This window comes from Microcebus murinus, chromosome X, assembly GCF_040939455.1.
Source record: "Microcebus murinus isolate Inina chromosome X, M.murinus_Inina_mat1.0, whole genome shotgun sequence".
NCBI classification, from domain to species: domain Eukaryota; kingdom Metazoa; phylum Chordata; class Mammalia; order Primates; family Cheirogaleidae; genus Microcebus; species Microcebus murinus.
The window spans coordinates 29,819,918-29,829,828 of record NC_134136.1 but is presented as its reverse complement, the minus strand read 5'-3'; the positions used below and the strand labels follow the sequence as shown (position 1 = coordinate 29,829,828).

Here is a 9,911-nt window from a genome sequence, read left to right as displayed (position 1 = left end):
GGCAGTTGATCCCATGACATATACCCTGGGGGTACAGCAACAGCTTTCTGAAGGAATGAGAAAGTCTCTTCAAGTGCCTAACTTGGTAGTTTGTGAACCTCTGGCTGTTTCTTCACTCTTCTTCCAGGCCTCACTGGAACAGAAGCTTCTAGCTTCTCTAGTTTCCTTTGCATATTCAACTAGCCTGAAGCAATTCTCAAGATGCCCCCTTCAAGTCTTGGGGTCAGGGAGGGAAGGAAATGGGTGAAGACCCATGATAGCTACCTACCTACCTCTGAGCTAGGATGTTGCCTTAAACTTTTCTTTCTGCTTTCAGAAACAAAGTCACCCCTAACTTTGTTCCCTTAGGTTCTTTTTTTTTTTTTTTGAGTCAGAGTCTCGCTTTGTTGCCTAGGCTAGAGTGAGTGCTGTGGTGTCAGCCTAGCTCACAGCAACCTCAAACTCCTGGGCTCAAGCAATCCTCCTGCCTCAGCCTCCCGAGTAGCTGGGACTACAGGCATGTGCCACCATGCCCGGCTAATTTTTTCTACATATGTATTAGTTTGGCCAATTAATTTCTTTCTATTTATAGTAGAGACGGGGTCTCGCTCTTTCTCAGGCTGGTTTCGAACTCCTGACCTGAAGCGATCCGCCCGCCTCGGTCTCCCAGAGTGCTAGGATTACAGATGTGAGCCACCTTGCCCGGCCCCTTAGGTTCTTTAGATAGTTGAAAAAGATAAATGTTTGACATGGTTAGTTAAGATTCTTTTTTTAATGTTTTGAAAAGATTAATACATATTTTCCCTGCCACCTCCTTAGTTGTCCATTTCCCTTCCTGGAGGCAGTCACTATAACCAGTTTCTTATGTATCTTTCCAGAGATATTCTATACATATGTGTATATGTATACCCTTAATTTTTATACACATTTTAGCATACCTTCAATGCTATTCTGCACTTTGCTCTTTTCCCATACTATATATTAGAGACTGTTTCATATCAGTACATACAGTTCTTCTAGATGTTGAGGTTGCAGCCAGTCTTTGGCTATTATCAACATGCTTCTACATATGTCACATGTGAAAGTATGTATTTAAGAGAAATTGATTAGAACACTTTGGTGATTGGCTTGTTCAAGTGGCTGTGTAATCACAGTACCATGTGTGTAATCAATGTGCCATGCTTAAATACGGGGTCATAGGATGGTAGAGCTAGAAAGGATCTTAGAGATTCTAGAGAAAGCCAAGATCACATAGAGACTTATAGGCAGAGCCAGGACTAAACCCACAGTTTTTTACTCCAGTCCATAATGTAGTTCTTTTTACTACATCACACTGCTATCTGTGAGAGATTTGGCATGACCTGATTTCTGTCCCAACAGGCAGGACTGTGTATTACCTGGCCCACTGTGATGTCATTGCCCCATCTTTATCTGATTTCTCTTGCTAGAGTCTGACTTTGCCAAGCTAATTTTCCCTGCTTTCCCTGTTGCTCTGACTAATAATCACTACTTTTTTCTTTTTAAGTTAAAACTGAAGTCCTTTGTAATTTGGGGACTCTTTCTTTAGTAGTAAAGCCAAGTAGGAGAGGCAGGAGTGCTAGGGAGATGATCTAATAATGGCTCAAGATTAATGATCTTTCCTGTTGCTAGAAACTCTTAGCTCATCCATTGAGTCATCATGCAGTCTAGGGGGAGTCCCTTTCTCTTCTTAGTACTGCTGGAATATCTCCTTCTCTTGGCCATAAAATTGATCACCTAAAGGTCCAGTGAATGCTTAATGTGCCCAATAAGAAAGAATATGAAAGTGTATGCACTTAGTTTCATTCTTACTGAATTATACTAGGGAAGTGATATTCTGTGTGCAGCCCAAGGAAATCAAAGGCTTTGGTGTCAGGGACAGACAGGTACAAATGACTCTTAAGCCAATCTTAACTCTAGCCCAGACCACAGAGGGGTCAACTGCTGTGAATCTTTATGAAATGCTCACTATGATGAAACTGTTCTAGGACTATAGATCTAGCCCTAGAATACTTTTTCTCAAAGTATAATCCTCTGAGCACCTGCATTGCTGGAAGTTTGGGGCCTGGGAGTCTGTAAGTAGTCCTCCTCTGTCCTCAAGTGATGGTTATGTGAACTTAAGTATAAGAAATACTGGCTTTTTCTGATCTGCCATCTGCGGTGGAACCGCCACCAAGATGCAGATTTTCATAATAACCCTTATGGGGAAGACCATGACTCTCGAGGTTGAACCCTCAGATACATTAGAAAATGTAAAGACCAAGATCCAGGATAAGGAAGGAATTCCTCTTGACCAGCAAAGACTGATTTTTGCTGGCAAGCAACTGGAAGATGGACGTACTTTGACTATAACATTCAAAAGGAGACCATTCTTCATCTTGTGTTGAGACTTTGTGGTGGTGCTAAGAAAAGGAAGAAGTCTTAACCACTCCCAAGAAGAACGAGTATAAGAGAAAGAAGATTAAGCTGGCTGTTCTGAAATACCATAAGGAGGATGAGAATGGCAAAATGAGTTGCTTTCGTCGGGAGTGTCCTTCAGATGAATGTGGTGCTAGAGTTTTTATGGCCAGCCACTTTGATAGACACTACTGTGGCAAATGTAATGTTGTCTAACTTACTGCTTCAATAAATCAGAAGACAAGTAATTGTATATGAGTTAATAAAAGACATGAACTAAAAAAAAAAAATACTGCCTAAGAAATGGTACATTGGGGAGATGGTCGTGAGTCTTTCAATTTGGGGTGGCCTGTAAAATTAGTGATAATAGCTGACTGGCAATTCCAGGTTGTACATGGTTATTGCATTTGGGAATACATAAAGACTGGGTTAGGTGCCCCTGTGTACCTCCACAGACCCTGTGCTTCTATCATAACCCTTATCATTGTTATATTATAATTGAATGTTTTTTCCCTTCCCTGTGTAATCCAGAGTGTTCTTAGTTGTGAACAACAGAAATTGACTGGTGTATTCAGGCAGAAAATGCTTGTATTGAAAGCACATTGAATAGCTCACTGAATCACCACTTAAACTGGAGAACCAGACTCAGGGCTACATAGCCAACACCACAGCTGCCACTGTCACTACCACCTCCACTCCTGCTGCCATCAGTGTTAGCTCACGTCCTCCAAGGAGCAGATACCAAAATGGGATTAGGCATGCAAGAGATTTATTAGGGGAAATGCCCATGACGGAAAACAGGGTGGGAACTAGAAGAGGCTGGGAGAGCTGTCAGACTGCGATGTAAATCTGACCTTTGTTGACAAGAGAAAGCAAGAAGAAGTTTGGGGAGGAAGAGTCAGACCGAAATACAGTTCTCATAAAATTTGGCCAAGCTGATGGAGAGTCCCATAGCCAAAGCCACCTATTGGAATAATTCTACGTCTCTCAGAGATGGGCCTGATTTAGTATCCCTACTGTGCTCAGTCATTGGCTGGGAACAGTGTGACCTTAGAGCAGGCGTCCTCAAACTACGGCCCGTGGGCCACATGTGGGTGTTTTTGCCCGTTTGCTTTTTTACTTCAAAATAAGATATGTGCAGTGTGCATAGGAATTTGTTCATAGTTTTTTTTAAACTATAGTCTGGCACTCCAGTGGTCTGAGGGACAGTGAACTGGCCCCAGTTTTAAAAGTTTGAGAGCCGGGCGCGGTGGCTCACGCCTGTAATCCTAGCACTCTGGGAGGCCGAGGCGGGCGGATTGCTTGAGGTCAGGAGTTCGAAACCAGCCTGAGCAAGAGCGAGACCCTGTCTCTACTATAAAGTAGAAAGAAATTAATTGGCCAACTAATATATATACAAAAAATTAGCCGGGCATGGTGGCGCATGCCTGTAGACCCAGCTACTCGGGAGGCTGAGGCAGGAGGATCGCTTGAGCCCAGGAGTTTGAGGTTGCTGTGAGCTAGGCTGATGCCACAGCACTCACTCTAGCCTGGGCAACAAAGCGAGACTGTGTCTCAAAAAAAAAAAAAAATACATAAAGTAAATAAAAAATAAAAAGTTTGAGGACCCCTGCCTTAGAGCAAAGCGGCAAATATCAAGGTGAATTTAGAACACAGCAGCTAGGGCAAAGGTCAGTTACACTCCCCACATTGGGAGAACTGAGAGGCACATTTTCATAGCTATGTCAATCAGAGATTTTCCACTGCTTTGGGTCACTGGCTCGCAATTCAGGGATGGACCCTTGAACTGAGTAAGCCTAAGTCATGTACATGTATCCTAACTGTAAGAGGTCTTGCTTCCCACCAAAGTTCCTGATCCCTTTCCCCCAAATAAAGGGGTTCAGATACTGGACAGCGACCACCCCCAAAAGAGGACACTTATCCACTATACTGTGTGAACTCCTTGAGAGCAGAGATCTTTGTCTTGCTTATTGTAATTACAAATATTTACAAATAAATGTTTATTGAAAGAATTGAATGACTTTAGCCAGCTGGTGTTCAAATGCCCTTACACACACACACACACACAATCAATCAATCAATCAATTTAGCCATCAGAAATGCAAACCAAATCCACTGGAATGGCTATAATCAAAAAGACAGATAACAACTCTTGTCAAGGATGTGAGGAAGTTGGAATGACCTATACACTGCTGATGGGAATGTAAAGTGGTACAGCCACTTTGGAAAAGTCTGGCAGTTCCTCAAAAGTTTACACATAATTACCATATGATCTTGCATTTTGCTCCTAGGTGTATACCCGAGTGAATTGAAAACACATATTCATGCAGAAACTTACATACAAATGTTCCTAGTTGCTTTATTCATAAGAGACAAAAGTGGAAACAACCCTGTGGTGGTTAATTTTATGTGTCAGTTTGGCTAGACAGTCATGCCCAGTTGTTTGGTCAAACGTTATTAACATTAAAATCAATAGACAATGAGTAAAACGGGTTACTCTCCATCATGTGGGTGGGCCTCATCCAATCAGTTGAAGGCTTTAAGAGCAAAGGCTGAGGTCCTCTGAAGAAGATGGAATTCTGCCTCCAGACTGCAATGTAGAAATTCTGCCTGAGTTTCCAGGCGTCAGACTCAAGACTGCAACATCAACTCTTTCCTGAATTGCCAGCCTGCTAGCCAGCCCTGAATTTCAGACCTGTCAGCCCCCACAACTGCATAAGCCAATTCCTTAAAATAAATCTCCCCCTCTCTTGTCCCAGTTGCCCAGTTGGTTCTGTTTCTCTGTGATATATTCATACAGTGGAATATTACTAACCATAAAAAGGAATGAGGCTGAGCGTGGTGGCTCACGCCTGTAATCCTAGCACTCTGGGAGGATGAGGCAGGAGGGTTGCTTGAGCTGAGGAGTTCAAGACCAGCCTGAGCAAGAGCAAGACCCCCTCTATACTAAAATAATAGAAAGGAATTAGCTAGACAACTAAAAATATATAGAAAAAATTAGCCGGGCATGATGGCACATGCCTGTAGTCCCAGCTACTCGGGAGGCTGAGGCAGAAGGATTGCTTGAGCCCAGGAGTTTGAGGTTGCTGTGAGCTAGGCCGACGCCACAGCACTCTAGCCTGAGCAACAAAGTGAGACTCTGTCTCAAAAAAATAAATAAATAAAAAAGGAATGAGGGGAGGCATTGGTCCCAGAGCCCGGCCACCTCCACTCACCTCCCCCCAAAAAAAGGAATGAAGTACTGATACATGCTACAACATGGATACATGGATGAACCTTAACAACATTATACTAAGTGAAAGAAGCCAGACACAAAAGATCATATATGATCATATATTTTATGATTCCATTTATATGAAAATGTCCAGAATAGATGAATCCATTGAGATAGAAAGCTGATTAGGGCCGGGCGCTGTGGCTCACGCCTGTAATCCTAGCTCTTGGGAGGCCGAGGCGGGCGGATTGCTCAAGGTCAGGAGTTCAAAACCAGCCTGAGCAAGAGCGAGACCCCGTCTCTACTATAAATAGAAAGAAATTAATTGGCCAACTGATATATATATAAAAAATAAGCCGGGCATGGTGGCGCATGCCTGTAGTCCCAGCTACTCGGGAGGCTGAGGCAGGAGGATCGCTTGAGCCCAGGAGTTTGAGGTTGCTGTGAGCTAGGCTGACGCCACGGCACTCACTCTAGCCTGGACAACAAAGTGAGACTCTGTCTCAAAAAAAAAAAAAAAAAAAGAAAGCTGATTAGTGTTTGCCTAGGGCTGGGGGGAGGGGAGAATGGGGATGGAGTGATTAATGGGTATGGATTTCTTCTTTGGGGTGATGAAGTGTTCTGGCACTAGATTGTGGTAATGGCTGCATGATTTTATACTAAAACAACTAAATTATACACTTTAAATGGGCGAATTGTGTGGTATGTGAATTAAATCTCAATAAAGCTATATCCATTTCATCCCCCTTTCTCCTCTCCTCCCCCCCCCCACCAGGCAGTGTAAATAGAACTAGCCAGCTGCCTGGCAACACCCATCAGCCCCAAATTCCATGCTGCATTTTGTGACCGCACTTCTTTCCCTTCAAGGCTAATTTAGATGTTCATTTTTAACCAGATTTGCTGAAGAAAAATGCTAGGGGTGAGGGCTGCAGGGAACTCTGGGCTCCAGGCCCAGATCCCAGCTATGGATGATACTAATGAGGGAGTACCTCGGAACTAACAGGCGAGAGTCTTTGTTCTTAGGAAACTTACAAGAAAAAGAGAAATAAGACCCAGCTGACATGTAACTGATTTTGCATTAGATAATCTTTTAAGGATGCTAACAGCCCAAACTGAGCATTCTGTAGAAAAAAACAGACTGAGCAAGAATGAGACCATGTCTCTACAAAAAATAGAAAAATTAGCTAGGCGTCATGGTGCACATCTATAGTCCCAGCTACTCGGGAGGCTGAGGCAGGAGGATCGCTTGAGCCCAGGAGTTTGAGGTTGCTGTGAGCTAGGCTGATGCCACGGCACTCTAGCCAGGATGACAGAGTGAGATTTTGTCTGAAAAAAAAAAAAGAAAGAAAGAAAAGAAAGGAGAAAAAAGTCATTCTTCTGTTCTAGTTACTGATTCTCTGGACCTTGCCTGTCACCTCCCACCAAGAAGGGTTCCATGACTGAGCTGTCAGCCACTTGCTGCACTTCTTCTTTGTCTTTCCTCTCCTTTGTCCTCTCCTCTTCCCTCATGAATGCCAGTCACCTCTTACAAAGCAGCTCCTGGAGGCCTATGAGTAGTTTTCCAGGCTGTAGTGGCTTGGAAAGCTCAACCCTATCCCTGAGCCTTACGTGGTTCAGAGGGGTTCTGAATGCTGACAAAACTGCCCAGAGCTTTCAGACCAGATGACTTTTAGATCCATTCTTAGTTCCTGCTGAGTCAGGGGTCAGAGGTGGGGTGAGTAAGGGTCAGACCTTGATCCTACCTTTCTTGCAGAATTCTGGTGCTTTTCAGAGGGAGAAATTGACCCTTGAACACTACCTAGCATTCAGGTGGCAGCCTAGGAATCACCTCAGATGACCAGTCCTTGGGAGATCAGTGCTCTTAATGGGCAAGGGGTCCCCAGGACCTCAGCCGTCTCATCACTGCCAACATTTTTAGCATCTCTAGTCCTACCTAAGAAGAGTAAAGAGCTAGAATCTAGAGATAGCATGAAAGACCAAAAAGGGTGTTGGACAGAAACAGGGCAAATTCTCAATTAGCTTCTCCCAGCAGGACAAACGAACGAAATAAGAGACCAGAGTATTTAGTGACCTAAAGCGTCAGAGAGTCCTAGGGCTGAAAATAGAGAAGCTGGTGGGTGAGGGGATCAGATGGCAAGAACTTTTAACGGGTCTATACCAGCTATGGGGGAATCCACTAAAAGTATACCAGGGGCTCTGCCTTCAAGGAACCTATAATAATTCAGTTGAGGGATAAAAATTAATACACTTGAAATAATTTGTAATTTGGTGCTAAACTGTGGTATTGACCAAAAAAGTGCTGTAGGAACTCTGAGAAGGGACAGATCATGTGGGCTGGCAGGCATCCTCTGTGCGCTGAATGCCCTGGCTCCAGTGGCCACAGATTTTAGAAATGAGTGTGTCTGAGTCTTGCCTGGTTTCCTGGAGGAAGTATGGGGGAGGAAGCTTCATCATCATCACCATTTGTCAATCACCATTGTCATCAACAAGTGTCACAATAAACATTCATTGAGCATCCCTCCCTCGCTGTCTTTACACTTCTGTTGGGGAGGCAGGGCAAGCATGGAAAGAGGTGAAAGGCTAGCACAAGAGGGCATGTGCAAGTAGCACAAAGAGCAAGAAAAGTGAGGGTCCAGGAGATCAGAGAAGGTTTCCTGGAGGAGGTAGTCCTTGAGCTAACCCTTGAAGGAAGGTTAGCATTTTGGACTAATGGTGAAAAGGGGCAAAAGGGGCTGTAAATGGTATCAAGGCACAGAGGTGGGAGTGAGCAAGGCAAATATGAGAGGGGAGAAAAACAGCTGGATTAGGCCGGGTGCAGTGGCTCACGCCTGTAATCATAGCACTTTGGGAGGCCAAGGTGGGAGGATCGCTCAAGGTCAGGGGTTCGAAACCAGCCTGAGCAAGAGCAAGACCCCGTCTCTACTAAAAATAGAATAGAATTAATTGGCAAACTAAAAATATATATAGAAAAATTAGCCGGGCATGGTGGCACATGCCTGTAGTCCCAGCTACTCGGGAGGCTGAGGCAGGAGGATCGCTTGAGCCCAGGAGTTTGAGGTTGCTGGGAGCTAGGCTGACGCCACGGCACTCTAGCGCGGGGGAACAGAGTGACACTCTGTCTCAAAAAAAATTTTTTTTAAAACAGCTGGCTTAAAGCAAAGGGTGTGTGGTAAGGTAGTATGGGCGACAAAGTTTGAGAGGGAAGTAGTGTAGTCATTATAGAAAGCCTTGAATGACAGGAGTCATTTCGGAACAAAGTAAGAAGTCATTGTAGATTTGTGCATTTGAGGAGAGATGCCACGGAAAAGGAGGAAAGGCTAAAAGAAAAACATTGGAGTTCTTCATTCTTCCCAGCTTTGCTGTCCTGTGTTAGGGTGACGAACTCACCCCATCCCAGCAAAATGTGATGAGTTGGTCACCGTGCCTGAGATGCACCTCGTAAACAAGTTCCTAAAGCAACCCTGAGAGGTTCTGCCTCATATACTGCTGGTGGAGAACCTTGCCCCAGTTGCAGTGTCCCAACCAATCAACACTTTGTCTGAAGTTGTTCTCAATAGTGTTCCTTTCCCTTGTGAAATGTGGAGGAAGAAGCAGTCTCCTAGCCCAGCTGCTAGCACAGGTGCAGACCAAGATGGGGCGTCTACTTCAGAAGGCAATCTTAAGATGCAGAATCTGCCCCTGAATCAGGCCTCGGGGAAAGGAGGCAGCAGTCCTGGGAACCTTAAAAAACAACACAACGACAAGACTAAGTCTATCTTGAGGCCATCATTTTGATGGCTGCTACTTAGCCACTCCTCATATAGATTCGTTTTACTGACTTCCTGCACCAAAAAGAGATTAGTACAGGCTCTGCTATATTTGTATTATTACCAGGAGACAGATGTTTTCTCTTTTACTCTGGGGTTTAGAGTTATGCAAATGAAGGCTTGCAAACAAAGGCTCAGCGAAGTGGGGGAGGATTGCTCTTAATAATCCAGGCAATTTTCAGAGCTCTTTAAGACACCCCTCTCAGTTTTTAGTAACAGCTCTCTTGGCTCCTCTCCAGGTTATTTAGAGCTTGGCACCTCTTCAGAACCTTTCAACCAAAGACCTGAAAGCTCATTCTAAAGCTCCTATCTTGGCCTCATTTTGCAAGTGGAGAAATCAAGGTGTATAATATGAGCTTTCAGTGTCTGTGGGCTGATCTCGAGTCTTGACCTCTATCCTGTGATTCTATCTTCCTTCTGCTGGAAACTCTGGCCCAATTGCCTCCCAGGTTCCCCCTCCCGTGATGTTATCTGGAGGGCAATAGGACCTAGGGAGG

The 9,911-nt window shown here is 44.4% G+C and overlaps 1 pseudogene; it reads left to right on the top strand.

Annotated features, from left to right (window-relative positions):
* The first annotated feature begins 635 nt into the window (after positions 1-635).
* On the top strand, positions 636-2,917 carry LOC105873082 (ubiquitin-ribosomal protein eS31 fusion protein-like; annotated as a pseudogene).
* Positions 2,918-9,911: the final 6,994 nt, after the last annotated feature.